Below are 14,496 nucleotides of genomic sequence, written 5' to 3' on the forward strand. Positions count from 1 at the left end.
ACCAGGACACTGGCCATGGTCAGTGATATTTCATCCATGACGTCACTATGCCTATACACATAACTTTCAAAAAGAAATGAAACATTGACACCCCAAAATATACAGCTGTGGGAACAGAACTACTCGTACCAGTGGATAACTATATTCCTTTGTAGCCTCGTATATAGCCTCAAATATCAGCAAAACAACCAGAAAATAAAAGGCTTTCCTGCTGCTCCTGCACCTTACCAAGTTCCCCTGTCATCTGTGCCATATCCCCCCACTCCCGAAATGGCCTCCCCACTGCCCCTGCCCTCTCCCTTTCCCCCCACAACACACGCTGTTTCTGTGATGCAGTTTGCTTTCAGATGTTGGCTATTCACGGCAATAGCCGATGCTAAAGAAAGCTTCCTGTTGCAAACTCAGTCCCTAGACCCTGTAAGGATATTTGGCGTGTTACAGCACAGAGTACAGCACTACTGCACCGGTAGCAAACAGCACAGAGTACAGCACTACTGCACAGGTAGCAATTTTTTTTGCAGCACCCCCACAAGGGTGCGGTGCATTGCTATATGTGTTACCAGATTAACAAGGAAAGACAGGCTATTCAGTCAAAAACGATTTTAACATATAAAATGCAAATCTATTTTTACAGTTAAAAGCACACGTGCACATTCAAAAATGCACACTATTTTTCACCTGAAATGCCTATGGTGCGAGAGACACATTTGAAAATAATAACTAACATTACTTATAACTAACCTGACTAATGAAACATAATCCACTAATAAAAATGTGTCTCCACTGCAGAATTAGGCCTATTCTGAAAGTGAACTTTTAAACGCACATCCATTTTTTTTTCTTTTCTCTGCTGCCCTGTCCACATAAATTCAGGAAGCAAAAGAGCTCGAAAGAACAGGAAATCAGTTGGTTACAAAGTATTACTATAAAAATGAGCCATTGTGTAGAGAAGGACGAGATGGCATGATTGATTCTGATTGGAGCAGCGTCATAGCAAGTATCATGCTAGAGGGAGTGATCAGAGTTTTGCTGGGGGGAGTTTGAGGAGAGAGAAGGGCAGTCACGATTTGGCAGAGCTGGGAGAAGGACCTATTTTTTCCGCGTTGGAGCATTCCTATCTGCAAAAGCTGAGAATTCCAGGCAATGACCCCGGTTTGAGAAGGAAAGGCGATCCTTTTTACTGGGGTTAATCTTCAAGGGAGCCACATTCAGAAAGAGAACAGCTAAAGAAAACTTGACTGAACAGATAAGGTAATTACATAAGTGTGAGAGCTGAGTGTGTACGAGACGAGAATGTTCAGTCAGAGTAGGAAAAGAGATTCCGGTGCCTTAATCACACGTTAATGTTGCAAATTATGTTCTGTTCTCTGCCAGTTTTTTTTTCAGTGTATTTCAGACAATGCTGTTAATGTGCTGTTTTAGTTATTTCTGTAAAGAGTGAGATCGTGTTTAAATGCAACTGTTATAACACAGAAAAATATTTGAAAGCAGACGGGTGGTGTGTCTTCTATTTACCAATACAGTGAAACAATGCAATTGTCATTTTAAGACAGATGTGTGCATGATCATATTCAGTATGGAGAGTTGAGAGTGATTGTTCGTAGCATAGCTCGTTGGAGGTACATGAGCCAACGGGAAGAGAGACTCTCTGAACATAGTTCCCTACCGTATATAAGGCAGGGGAAATTACCACAAAATTACCACATATAGCTCTGTCGTAAATAAGTCAGTGAGATCGCCCATGGTGGCACACTAACACTAACACTGAAAATGTGGTATTCCTAAAATGTAGGTCTGAGGTCTCTCTAGTGATTACATGAAAAATCTAAGCAAAGATAAGGGATTCTGGACATTGGGGCCACAAATAAAACAAGGGAATTATGCTCACCAAAATACCACCAACCACGCATACCAACCACGTATACCAAATATGCATGTCTGGGTGCTGAAATAATGCATGTCCACTGTATTATTGTTGCACATGGCCAAATCTGAATACAAAGAGTGATTATTGCTAAGTTATTTTTCGGCGGTAATAAAATACCGTCAGGCCCCAAATCTCCACAAAATACCCTACATATTTATGGTGCGTTGAAGGCCGGGAAAGTGATCATAGAGTACCTACTGGGCGTGGCAAGTGTGTCTCACACTGCCATTTGCACATTAAAGGGAACCCATTTTATAATAGCAGTGTGCCACTAAAAACGAATTTCAGAATGTCACAAAGGGAAACCACATTCTCAGATCTAGTGCAATATTTAGAGGCAAAGTTGTTTGCACATGGGAATTGGTCGTCGAATAGCACGTTAGAATGGAGTAACCGCATTCAGGGTGAGGTGCAGAAAGAAAAACTAGACAATATTTTTGCAGAAGGCAGCATAATTCAGGTCTGCCTTACAAGATTATTGAATGCAGCCGATAAAAGTGCAGAGAAAGACTGTTTAATACGGCTATGCGGCAAAATATGGTTTATTTTAAACAAGTCCCTCCGAATGCAAGAGAATGATACACAGCTAATTAACCGGTTAAAGACTGAATTAGAGGGGGCAAGTAAAAATCAGGAAATGTTGAGAGCAGAATTGGATGTATGCCAAAAAGACATGCAATTAAAATGCAGAGACTTTGATACTCAGTTATCCAAAAGCAAGAAACAATTTGAAGATAGTGAGCAAGAATTGGCACACTTAAACGCCTTAGTGGATCACATTAGGCAGGATAAAGATGAGGTTGTTTCAGAAATGCAGATTTTACAAAAAGAACATTGTGAAAAAGAAGGTGATCTCCAAAGTGCAGAACAAGAAATGATTAAAATGATTCAAGAAAGAGACAAGAGAAATAAAGAGTTCAATGAATGCCAAATGCAAATGTGCGACATGCAGGAGGTGATTAATAAAATGAATGGTGAAAACAACTATTTGCAAGATGAAGCCAACAGACTCCTTAAAAAGTGTAAGGACTTAGAACAGCAAATGTGCATTCCCAGGTCCCAGGAGAGGCGGCAGGGTACCACATTCAATGGAGTGGAGGTGAATTCTAGCTCTGCCCAAAGAGCTAGTGCTCCAGTGACTGGGCCGGTGACTGAACTTGGTTGCAGCGCCCTTGGGGGATTTAATACTCCCATTGGGGGCGGCCACCAATCTCATACACCTGAAAACGGGAGTGAATCACAAAATAGTGCAATAACATGCATTGCAACAAGTAGCCCCATAAAAATAATGAAATCCATTAAAGCCCTGATCAAACCATTTAAAAAGGGAGGTGAATGCTGCATTGAGGATCACTTAGAAGCGGTGCATGACATTTTTAAAGCACTCCAGATACCTAAGGAACAGTACAGACAATATTTTCATTTAACTTTAGATGCCCCGACGGCCAGCATCATAAGGGGATTAAATGAACAGCAGAATATGACATGGCTGGAGTTTGAAAAAGAAATTAGGCGTCATTTTTCTCCTTTTCAGTCATTGCAGGAGGCAAAGAAAGTCGCGTACACAATTACTGCTGGACCTAATATATCCCCTCGCCAATTTTTACAAGACTTAAAAAGAGCATTTTCTCGCTTTGATGTATCTTTTGACTCAAATTCCAATGAGTTTAAAACTGCATACTTCTATGGGCTACAGAAAGACATCATATCCCAATTGGTCCGTGAATTTGACCGTGACAAGTCCCTTGAATGGATTGTACATCAAAGCACAAAACTATATGAGGTACTCTATTGTCAGGGTAGAGAAAGTGATAAAATGAAAGATACTAGACCTAAATCTAAAGAACCCTCAGCCACAGTAATGGAAATCAGGTCAGCCAAAATGTCCCTTGAGTCTGCTCAAAGCCAAGGTAAAAATAATGTGACACCTGAACAAAGGGGTAATCAACAAAGATCGCCATTTCCTGTACCAATGTTCCAATCACATGATCCTAGTAATAGAGAGAGCTACATCAGCCCTAGGTATTTAGGGGACAGACCCCGGGTAGGATACCGGCCTGATATGGCAGGTATGAACAATAACCAGAGACAAAATCAAGATCAAAGAAATGATGGTCCCTACCAGTCATTGGGGACACAGAGCAGATTTGATCCCAGCACCATGATATATGGTAATCAGGATAGGCCCCGATATGTGGATCGATTTACTGATAATGGAAATCAACATAGGGGCCAGTACCCACAATCTGAGAGACAGGACATGAGGCAAAACGTGAACTACAGTCCACGCCAGTACAATGATTCCCCACCAGGGGACTATAATCAAAGGATGGGTGCAACCCGCTCCCCTCCACAAATGAATCAAGAGTTCAGAAACCATCCCAACCGACATCAATCACCTGAGAGGTATCAGAATAGATCCAATCAGGGGGAAAACAACCAATATCGACCTAGGCCACAGAAAGAGGATCCTACAGAGATGGAAAGGTTCCAGTGCCTTGAGGCCCAAGTGAAAATGTTAGCTGAGCAAATAGGAAAGCTATATACAGCGCAAAAACAACCTTCCAAAGAGGGGGCTGATGGCCATAGCAATGACCGGGGGGCTTCCGAAAAGTGACTAAGTACTCATGATAACTGCAGTGCCAAAATGACAGATTGCTCTGGTATAATTTTGCATAACGACTCTGAGATGCCTAATGGATTAAAAATGAAAGTACCAGTAAATGAAATTGTGACAGAAAGTGCAAATACTTCTAAAAAAGAGGTACGGTTTAACTTAGAGCTAAATAAAACAGTAAAGATTTGCACAAATGAAAAAGAAACATTAGGAATTCCAAAAGAACAAAGGGACAGATTTAAGAAAAATGATTCATGCATGGGGAATACCAGTGAACAGGGAGTAAGTGGGGATGCTATAGCTCCTTCCCTGGGCAAGCTAAACAATGACCAAACACAGACAGAAAAAGGAAATACTCACAAGGAGGGTACAAGTCAATCACCTGAAGAATTCTTTGAGCCACATATGTTTGAAGAGGCTGAAAGGGCTGGTATCACACTAAATGATCACAAATGCACAGAATTAAAAAATGACAAATTGCTGAATGATGTTGTTACACATGTTCAGTTGGAGGATTGTAATGTGGTCTCTGATGTTACCCAGATGGATGGGCGAACAGTGGCCACACTCCAAAAAACCTCTGATCATGGAGAAATGAATAAAAAATCTCGCGCAGAAATGGGTAAAAAGGAGGGAAAAATGTCTTTCCATTTACCAATGTGCTTAGCCAAAAGTGAAAAAGACCTGAGAAAGGTGAGCCCTGAAATCAGTAAGAATTCACATTTCTTATGTGTATTAGAGGAAGTTGAGGACAGATATTATGCACCCATCACTGTAGAAGAAAAATGCCACACATTTGCTATGATTGACACTGGCGCACAGGCCACAATTATGTCCAAGGAGCTGGTAAAGAGTATCAATGAAGGGAGACCTCCACAGAGTCAGATCACAGTGAAGGAAAATCAAGGCCCAGTGCATAACTTTAATGGGGGGGAGGTGCCCATCATAGGTGTAACTGAGGTTGACATAAAAATAGGAAAGCACAGAATGAAACAAGAGGTATTGATCACATCTATTTGTGAAATTCCATTTCTGATGGGGACAGATTGCCTGAAAAGATTGTCTCCTCTCATAGATGGGGTGAATGGAGTGCTGTGGTCCTTAACCAAAAAACCATTGAGGTCTAAGAAACTAAAATCACAAAACAGCAATATAAATGAATGTCACACCATTGCCAAAACAAATGATGCTGTGGAGGTATATCTCCAGAATAGCTGCATACCTAGTGTCACTGTCATATTAATGTGTCAAGACAAAATGCAGAGCGACAATGAAAAACTACCTGTACAAATATACTTGGACCCAAGGAAAGATTGGCAGACTGCCATAGATGAGCACACATTATGTTTTTATCTAAAAGAGAAAACATGCAAACAGAATATTGCTCCTAAAACAGATTCAGAAAAACACATTACCACTCTGGCAGAAATACACATGGAAGATGAGCAACCATGGGTTCATGTTGGTATAAATGATTATTTTAAAACAATAAAAGCCACTTTAGCGCTTGAACATGAAAGGAGTTTCATTAATGAGAAATTGTTGCAAAAAATAATGGAAAGGGAAGAAATCCCGAGATTTAGGATTAAAAACCAATATGTTTCTGGCTTGGACAGTCCAGACTTTGAAAACCGAATTGCAGGCAGATGCATGCTTAAAATTAGCATTGGGCAGAAAACAATTTACCATAATGTATGGATAGTGAGTGGAGCACAAAATGAATTTTACATGGGAAATGACATCATGCACAGAATGTGTATGGTGTTAGATTTCCTTAATCAAAAAATATGGTCACGCCTAGGTGGTCCGGCACCTGAGTTTGAAGACAAAAGAAGGGCTTATCATTGTGCACAACTGGTTCCTTATGCAATCGAATTACAAATGAGGAAAAATACTATTATTCCTGCATTTACAAAACAGTTTGCAATAACACTGAAATGCAAAAATGGACAGCAGATGAAAGGCTCTGATGCATTTGTATGCCTGAATGAATCCATAAAACAGCAAGGCCTGGATTGTGAATACATTCCATTGGTAGACATTGGTGAGGGGTCTGTAAAAATCATGGTAAATAATAAAGGTTGTCAGGATATTCATTTAGAGGAAAACTCCCCATTAGGAATGGCCATACAAAAATCACATTATACGGCAGATTTAAATAACATGGTGATTGGGAATATTCCTGAAAAATATGTAGATGCCAAGGGCGAGTTGCCAGAACACCTGGACTCTCAGCCCAAAGGAATATTTAAAATTCATTCTGTGTACCCTTATGATTCAAATGAGACAGTGTGCTGCCATCAAGAGGATTGCATAATATTTAATTTAAATGAAAATGAAACAGAAAATCAGCCCATTGAAGTGGAAACTGATATGCCAAAATATTGAAAAGTGGCAGCTTTACAAAAAGACACAGCCACACAGTTAGAAGAAAGCGCCGAGATTCCCTTACCAGAAGATTTTCCAGAATTTTCCAAAATGGTAGAAGAGCAGATCTCCTTAGCGGATGCATGTGAAAGCAATGAGGAGACGGACAATCTGAGGGAGATATTTATGGAGTTTAAGGATGTATTTGCAAAAGATGCTTATGATTGTGGTTTAACTGATTTACATGTGGCACACTACCAGAAGGGTGTAGCAGAAATCCAGTGTTTGTGCGCCAGTATAGACTACCGCTGGCATGTTTAGAATCATTGGCAGAGATTATTAAAAATCTGGAATCGCGGGGAATCATCAGGCCCATTCATAGCACATCCAATACACCTATTTTAGGTGTGTTGAAGTCAAATGGTCAATGGCGGCTGTGTGCAGACTTGAGAGAGTTAAATAAAAGAGTACCAATATCTAGATGGCCACTGCCATTCATTGATCAGGGCCTAGCTCAGGTACATGGTTCAAATGTATTTACCACATTAGATCTCACCTCTGGATATTGGTGCGTGCCATTGGCAGAGGAGATACAACATTTATTTTCTTTTACATTTGACAGGACTCAATATGCCTGGCTTAGAGCTCCGTTCGGGTACATCAATAGTGGGAGTGAATTTGGCATATTTTTGAGAAAGGCCATGCCGGATGCAGCGGAAAGAGGAACAATAGTTTATGTGGACGATGTCCTGATAAAAAATGAAAGCCTGAAAAGCCATTTTGATGAAATAAGACATGTACTTGGCCAATTGCAGAAAGCAGGCGCCAAAGTATCTTTGCAAAAAGCACAATGGTGCAAGAAAAAAGTGAACTTTCTAGGGCATGAAGTGACTGAACATGGGCTAAATCCACAAAAGAAGAAAATAGAGGCCATACAAAGATTAAAAGATCCTAAAAATGTGAAAGGAGTAAAAAGTTTATTAGGGATGACAGGCTATAACAGAAAGTTCATTGAAAATTATGCAGAAATCACTCAACCATTGACTAAACTGCTTAAACTGAATACTCCCTGGAAATGGGAAATGGGGCAGTCTGATGCAGTGGCTAAATTAAAGGAATGTCTTGTAAAGGCACCATGTTTAGCATACCCCATAAAGGACAGGGATTTCTTTATAGAAATAGGTTTTTCTGAACATTGTATGTCAGCAGTGTTATCACAAAAACACGATTTGAATCACAAAACCATTGCATATGCAAGTAAGGCATTTTCCCAAGTTGAAATGAAATTTAATGAATGTGAAAAGGCCCTATTAACCACTGTGTGGGCGCTACAACATTTCCGCCCCATGGTTCAGGGAGAAAAGGTAATTATTGAAACAAATCATCAACCTTTGCAATTTTTAGAGAGTAAAAGAATTAGATCAGGTAATCTAGCGCAATCCAGAATCACTTCATGGACGCTGGCATTACAAGGTTTTCCCGTAGAAGTGAGATATGGACAAAATAAAAAGAACCCAATTGCTCAAGGGTTAGCTGACTTACATGACTGTGCAGCTGAACAAATACCAAATGAAATGGAAGTAGAAACTAGTTTGCAGGAATTTGAACAATCACCACACAAAGCTTTTGATGAAAAAACATGCAAGGATTTGCCAACTGTATATGTGGATGGTTGTGCTTTTCACATTGAAAATGACAGTAATAAACAGTTAGTGGCAGGAATAGGAAATGTCTGGTTGAAATGTGAAGGTGTCCCCAGTATAGGGATGAGGATTGGAGATAGGAGCAGTCAGGTGGCGGAATTGGCAGCCATTTATAAAGCAATTGCTACTGCAGTTGATAAAAAGTTCAGTGAAATTGTCCTGGTGACTGATTCTGACTTTGCACGGAATAGCTTTGTGGAGTATTTGCCTGGTTGGAAAGCAAGAGGCATGGTTACATATAACAAAAAGCCACTTAAGCATGGAAAAATGATACAAGCCATAGACAAATTGGTGTCAGAGAATGAGTTAACAATATACTGGAGAAAAATTCGTGGGCATTTAAAAACACCAGGAGAGGATAAGGAGGGAAATGATAAGGCAGACCACCTGGCTAAGATTGGGGCTGTGATGGGAGAATTGCTACCTATTGATTATTTAATGGGTGAAATACAAATTGATGCAGTCACACGTTCTAAAGCACCAAAGGAGGTAGATCAACCGGTGGTGCAGTGGAGTCATGACACGCCAGACCAAGATTTGATTGAGGCACAAAAGAATGATCAAATTTTGGGAATCTATTATAATCATTTGATAGATCCCGAACAAAATCCTTTAACAGAAAATGACTGTATGGGAAAAGAAGAGTTGAGGGTGCTATTAAAGAACAAAACACGAATTAGATTACAGGATGGACTCATGATTAGAGAGTCCATAACAGGACAAATATAGTGGGTAGTACCCCTTTCATTCAGAGGACTAATGCTACACCATGCACATGATGCCATAACCGCAGGCCATAGAGGTTCACAAAAAACATTAGAAATACTAAAAGATTATGCTTACTGGCCACATATGTCCCAAGATGTGGAATTATATACTAGAGGATGTCTAGTATGCGCCCAATTTAAACCTGCTTCACCAATGCATAGAGCACCATTGATGAAAAGAGGCCTAACTCTCCCATGGTCAGATTTGCAAATAGACTATGTAGGTCCTTTAAAAAGGTCGAGCAGGGGACACCGTTATATTTTGAGTGTGGTATGTTTGATGTCAAAGTGGATTGAATGCATTCCTGCACCAGATTGTAGTGCGCAAACAGCAGCCACATTGCTGGTGAACCATGTGTTCTCAAGGTTTGGGTTGCCACAAAGAATTGAGTCAGACAGAGGAAGTCATTTCACAAGTACTCTAATGAGTAAGGTATGGCAAATACTAGGTGTGAAAAGGAAACTACATATCGCATATCGGGCGGCGTCTTCAGGTACAGTTGAAAGAAGCAATAGGTCTGTTGTGGATATTTTAAAGAAATTTGTGGCAGAAGCAGGTTCCAGCTGGGATTTGCGTTTACCATTGGTTTTGATGGCAATCAGGTCGACTCCTGCCAAAGCAACAGGTGTTAGCCCCCATGAGGTCTTAACAGGTAGGAAAATGGTGTTACCACAACACCTACTATACAGAACACATGAGCAAACCCTTGTGAGTACATCCACAGTTCATGAATATATTGATGAACTGAGGAGGCATTTGCAACATGCATTTGCTTTTGTGCAGAGAAATCTGGAAAGAGCTGCTGACAGTGCAAAATCGTATTATGATAAAAAGACATCAGTAAAGGAATACAGTGTAGGGGATCAGGTATACAAGTTTCATTTTGGAAAAAGTAAACAGAAAAATTCTAAATTTCTAGCAGCCTGGCAGGGGCCATTTCGAATTATAGATAAGGTCTCTCCTGTAGTGTATAAAACTTTGAAAAATGAAGGTGAAACAGCAATAGAGCAGTTTGTCCATGTAAATCAAATCAAACCATGCCATCCCAGACATGAGATCAGGCAGCTTGAGCATGTAGAAACAGATAAAGTCCATTGAACACAAAAAGAGAAAATAAATGGGTGTAATCAGGAGGCAGTGACAAAGGAGTTAAAAAAGTTGATTGTTATGATGGCACATAAACACTGTAGTATATGTAAAAATACATAATATAAAATAAATAAATAAATAAATGCACATATAACGGAAGCTCATGGTTGGTGTGCAGAGAGAAAATGTATTAAATATTGAATGCTGTTTATGTGTGCTTGTTTTCTTTTAACTTGTGTTTAATTTCAGAAAAAGAAAAACGAAATATTTTTACCAAGCATGTTTTATTTTTGGCAAAAGGGTGAAGTTAGTATTGTGCTATGTACTTAATTTGTTTATTTTCTATTTAATTTAGAAAATTAACATTATTTGGTCGGAGGTTCCGGGATCAGAGGCCACGGGAGACGATGGAGTCCTGGAGTCCCCTGGATGAAGACCAAAAGATGCCTGCCTCCAGGTGGAGGTGAAGACAAGATAACCAGAATGCTAAAAAAGATGACTCCTATGGATCTAAGATTGCCAAGATGAAAGTGTACTCGAATGAACCAAATAACATCGCTCGTCGGGACATATCAGAGGCAGACAAGAGTGCTGACATATGGAGTTCCACGTATTTATTTTAATTATTTATTTTAATTTGTTATATTAATTATTTGTTTTGGTTAGTTGTTTTATTTCATTGTTTTAATTGACTTGAAAAATTTAAACTTAGAGTAATGCCACTTCCACTGAGAAGGCAAATGTAGAACATTTTGTAAACTAATGAACTCAGATGAATACAGTATTGATTGCAACTTTTTCATTGATGCACATGAATATTCATTTTATTGGATTGATATATTGTGAAAAGAAGAAAAAGAACAAATTGTTTTTAGGAATTGGCTTGGATCGTAGCCAGATTCTAAAAACAAAAGGAGGGTATGTAAGGATATTTGGCGTGTTACAGCACAGAGTACAGCACTACTGCACCGGTAGCAAACAGCACAGAGTACAGCACTACTGCACAGGTAGCATTTTTTTTTGCAGCACCACCACAAGGATGCGGTGCATTGCTATATGTGTTACCAGATTAACAAGGAAAGACAGGCCATTCAGTCAAAAACGATTTTAACATATAAGATGCAAATCTATTTTTACAGTTAAAAGCACACGTGCACATTCAAAAATGCACACTATTTTTCACCTGAAATGCCTATGGTGCGAGAGACACATTTGAAAATAATAACTAACATTACTTATAACTAACCTGACTAATGAAACATAATCCACTAATAAAAATGTGTCTCCACTGCAGAATTAGGCCTATTCTGAAAGTGAACTTTTAAACGCACATCCATTTTTTTTTCTTTTCTCTGCTGCCCTGTCCACATAAATTCAGGAAGCAAAAGAGCTCGAAAGAACAGGAAATCAGTTGGTTACAAAGTATTACTATAAAAATGAGCCATTGTGTAGAGAAGGACGAGATGGCATGATTGATTCTGATTGGAGCAGCGTCATAGCAAGTATCATGCTAGAGGGAGTGATCAGAGTTTTGCTGGGGGGAGTTTGAGGAGAGAGAAGGGCAGTCAAGATTTGGCAGAGCTGGGAGAAGGACCTATTTTTTCCTGGTTGGAGCATTCCTATCTGCAAAAGCTGAGAATTCCAGGCAATGACCCCGGTTTGAGAAGGAAAGACGATCCTTTTTACTGGGGTTAATCTTCAAGGGAGCCACATTCAGAAAGAGAACAGCTAAAGAAATCTTGACTGAACAGATAAGGTAATTACATAAGTGTGAGAGCTGAGTGTGTACGAGACGAGAATGTTCAGTCAGAGTAGGAAAAGAGATTCCGGTGCCTTAATCACACGTTAATGTTGCAAATTATGTTCTGTTCTCTGCCAGTTTTTTTTTTCAGTGTATTTCAGACAATGCTGTTAATGTGCTGTTTTAGTTATTTCTGTAAAGAGTGAGATCGTGTTTAAATGCAACTTTTATAATACAGAAAAATATTTGAAAGCAGACGGGTGGTGTGTCTTCTATTTACCAATACAGTGAAACAATGCAATTGTCATTTTAAGACAGATGTGTGCATGATCATATTCAGTATGGAGAGTTGAGAGTGATTGTTCGTAGCATAGCTCGTTGGAGGTACATGAGCCAACGGGAAGAGAGACTCTCTGAACATAGTTCCCTACCGTATATAAGGCAGTGGAAATGACCACAAAATGACCACATATAGCTCTCTGTCGTAAATAAGTCAGTGAGATCGCCCATGGTGGCACACTAACACTAACACTGAAAATGTGGTATTCCTAAAATGTAGGTCTGAGGTCTCTCTAGTGATTACACGAAAAATCTAAGCAAAGATAAGGGATTCTGGACATTGGGGCCACAAATAAAACAAGGGAATTATGCTCACCAAAATACCACCAACCACGCATACCAACCACGTATACCAAATATGCATGTCTGGGTGCTGAAATAATGCATGTCCACTGTATTATTGTTGCACATGGCCAAATCTGAATACAAAGAGTGATTATTGCTAAGTTATTTTTCGGCGGTAATAAAATACCGTCAGGCCCCAAATCTCCACAAAATACCCTACAACCCCCAGTAGTTCATCCTGCTTTGTTTTTTTCCATGAGGACTGCATAGGTTATTTATGTAATAATAGGGAACGTCCCACACTGCAGGTCAATGACCTCAGAAAGGCCAGTAGGGTTGAGCCAGAGTCAGTCATATGACAAGCATTCATAAATAATGCAGACTCTGACATTCCTTAAAGGATTACCATTTAGTCAGGTAAAACTGCAATGTTATGAGCTCAGTACCTGGAAAAACAGATCAAATATATCTACAGTAAGAGGCCTATTCTCAAATAATATGTTAGTGTAAGGGAAGAGGTGTGCTAGTGCATCTTATCACGTGTACTGAAAAAGATGTTGCCTATTCACAAGTTCCTTTGAATGTGTGTATCATTGATGCACACATTCACATTCCATTCTTCATGACACTTTTTCTTTCTCCTGACCTGTTTGCAATGGGGGCTGCCATAAGCATAATTTGTTGTGCAGTACACTGCTCTGTAAATGTCTCAAAGTAATGCAAAGAAAAAACATTCTCTACACATTCTGTGTTTGTATTACTTTTTTCAATTTGGCGCCAACTGTTTTTTAAAGATTTCAATTGTTTGTCAGCTGCCAAAAAATAATTGATCTTGCTTTTTATATAATTAAAAGCAAAGTGCAAGCCATTAGTCATTTGGAAACTCCTTTTTTGAGGACCAATAACAGGCAAGATTCTCAACTTTAGATCTCCTCCATTAACCTCATACTTGGATTTCTTTGAATATGTCTTGGCTGGAAAAGGTCTGACCTCTTCAACCCAATGTTTACAGCAAATGTTCCTCAGCATACATTTTCATGACATTGACAAAAATCTGTCAACCCAATCTCTTAGAAGTTCAGCCAAACATGAATCACCTGAATGCTGTGAACATGTTTGCTATTATTGGGTTATTTTCCTGAATATTTGCTTCTAAGTTTGACAATTATAACAGCTAAATTGTTTATGAATATGACGAACAACAGAGGCGGCCAGGCACAGACCTGGTGTACACCAGCTTTAATACATACAGGGGCGGATGTTGCCCCTCCCTTGCCCCATCTGAGTGTAGCAGTGTTAACACTAAAAAAGTGGACAATTGCAAAGAGAAACACAAAATAGACACCTGTCTCTCTCAATACCTTCCACAGTTCATCATGATTCACGCATCAAAGGCCATTCTAGAAAGCAAAAGAAAACTGTGCACGGCATAGTTTTTTGTAACACAAATGTTTTTACCATCAGTGGCAGTAAAAAAACTTGGTCAATAATTGAGTGCCCCCTTCTAAATCCCGCCTGTGCATCTGCCATGATTTAATTATTCTCTAGGTGACCCTCAATTCATGTTAGTAAATCATTCCCATAAACCTTAGACAGACCATCAATTAATGAGATAGGTCTACATGTTCCAGCTTTGACCTTGTTACCTCTCTTAAAGATT

The sequence above is a fragment of the Ambystoma mexicanum genome, chromosome 7q (assembly GCF_040938575.1).
Source record: "Ambystoma mexicanum isolate Mex_15411 chromosome 7q, UKY_AmexF1_1, whole genome shotgun sequence".
NCBI classification, from domain to species: domain Eukaryota; kingdom Metazoa; phylum Chordata; class Amphibia; order Caudata; family Ambystomatidae; genus Ambystoma; species Ambystoma mexicanum.